General features: G+C 39.5%; 1 pseudogene; it reads left to right on the top strand.

The window, feature by feature from the left end:
- The first annotated feature begins 1,761 nt into the window (after positions 1-1,761).
- On the top strand, positions 1,762-2,140 carry LOC117673719 (large ribosomal subunit protein eL30 pseudogene; annotated as a pseudogene).
- Positions 2,141-2,374: the final 234 nt, after the last annotated feature.

The raw sequence follows: 2,374 nt of genomic DNA, 5'->3' as shown, positions 1-2,374 counted from the left end.
TGCACAGTTGCATTAAATACTGATGAGCTATTGGTTCCTATTCATTTACAAATCTTGTTCTGCCAAAAATTGCTCAGGAACATAACTTGCTATTTTTAAAAATGGAGTGCTGTTTAAAACTACACACATTATAAAATTTTGTCTATGTTCATGAAATATGGAAGGTTGTCTGTTTTATAGGTTCTATTTAATAAATCTATCTTTGATGAACACCCGACTCCTACAAACCTGAGCTACAGTTTCAGGCTGTATATAATTTGTATATACAGCCTGAAAACCAAGCGATATGTTTTATGTCAAAATAAAAGTGTCCCAGGAAGTTCAACTGCCTATGATATATCCTGCAAATACACCTACTAACCACCAGAGGATACTATAGACACACACTTTTGGGCTTCCACTAAATTTTCATAATTCCTAGTTTTCCTTAGATGTCAGCTAAATTAAATGAATTAAGCAGAAATAGAAAAATAGGCTTGGAGAAGGACTGAAATATAGGAATGTAAGAAAAGATGTTTTCGATAAGTATATTATGATTAACATGTAAAAGGAGTTGGTTCATTTTTTTTCTCCAAGATGGATGCCTATTTGGAAGTTACTTTGCTGGGAATTTTGAGGGTGATGTAGATGGTGTGTGGAGATGTTTGATTGTGCTGGTCAGCCAGCAACATTTGTATCAGTTGCCTGGGCCAACAAAAGGAACTGGAAAAGTAGGAACACCTGAGGCAGCCGGTGCAACTGTAGTGGATCAAATAGCTAAAAGGATCTGGTGGAGGCCTATAAATATCTCCCTAAAGGGCAGCTATCTTTGTTCCAGGTTGGATGTGGATGATTGCCTTGAGGAGATGTGGGAGGGATCCAGACAGGGAAGTAGGTGAGAGAATAAGGAAGGGCATTGCAGTTGTGATGGTCATGGAGAGATAAGGTAGGAGACACGGGGTGGGCTGCTTTCAGAGAAGGTGACTCCAATGTTTAATACCGGCTCCACATTCTGACTTCCTGTGCTGAGTTACAGGACATGGTTTCTTGAACTTTGGTGGCTCAGGTCTTTGGCTGCTACTGCTTAATGCCAGGTCTACCTGCAATGAAACTTACTTCATCCACAATATGTCTGATAATGGGAAAGCTGGTCTGGCTATTGTCACCAAGACTTGGTTGGGCATCGAAAGGAGTCTTCTCTCTTAAATGTGCCCTCCCGGGTTTTGAGTGTGGCATGGCATGGTTTTATATGATTTATTGCTTAAAGCCAAATAACAAATGCTTTATTTTACATCCTTTAAATTAAGTTTGGAATGCAGGTCAATGGATACTAATATTGCTTGATCATTTTGGCATTGTAGAGAAAATAGGAGGAAGATGTGTTGGATGTATTCACTGCCTTGAGTTATTTGTAAAAAAAATAATGGCAGGATACAAGTAAATAAATATGAAATCAGGAACTCATATAACCTATTTGGTTACTGTTAAATGTTAGTGTCAGGGAAACTACATTGTTAGTTATTTGTAATCTTAGACCATAACCTCATGATTCCTATGTACTTATTTATAGGAAAATCTTTTTAATCTATAACATCATCAAGCTTCACATAACTAAGTTAATCTCTTTATGTATTCTTGGGTGGGGGTGGGGAAATGAGCTGTCCGCTCTCGCGAGAGTCGCTGTCGGTCACGCTGACCCGCATGGTCCTAGGCGTTGCTGTGAGAGACTTCCTTCCTTTCCTCGTTGCCCAGCCATCTTGGAGGTGCTCCTCTGGCAATGGCAGGGCCAACGTGAGCCGGCAACATGGTGGCCGCCAAGAAGACAAAAAAGTCGTTAGAGTCCATAAACTCTAGACTTCAGCTGGTTATGAAAAGTGGTAAATATGTACTTGGATATAAACAAATTCTGAAAATAATTCGGCAGGACAAAGCCAAGTTGGTTATCCTAGCCAATAACTGTCCTGCTTTGAGAAAATCAGAAATTGAGTACTATGCTATGTTGGCCAGAACTGGTGTGCATCACTACAGTGGCAACAATATTGAACTGGGAACACCTTGTGGGAAGTTCTACAGAGTATGTACACTTTCTATAATTGACCAAGGTGACTCTGACATCATTAGACGCATGCCAGAACAAAACACTGAGAAGTAAAATTAATAAACTTTATGTATTCCACTCAATATCACTCAGAGTGATAGTGCAAAGACAAATATTGAAATAACACATGTTATGATCATGCCCATGAGATCACCAGGACCTAAGCTCAACTAAAGGCAGACTTCAGATGATAACTAATACAATCTTCTTGTCCCTTTCTCTATCCCCTGATGAAAAAGCTGTCAGCAAAACAAGTCAGGAATTTCCCAAAAGGATCATGCTTCACAGAGCTTGTCT

Source organism: Pantherophis guttatus, chromosome 5, assembly GCF_059756535.1.
Source record: "Pantherophis guttatus breed Tessera chromosome 5, ASM5975653v1, whole genome shotgun sequence".
In the NCBI taxonomy this organism is placed as follows: domain Eukaryota; kingdom Metazoa; phylum Chordata; class Lepidosauria; order Squamata; family Colubridae; genus Pantherophis; species Pantherophis guttatus.
This window is presented reverse-complemented; position numbering and strand designations above follow the sequence as displayed.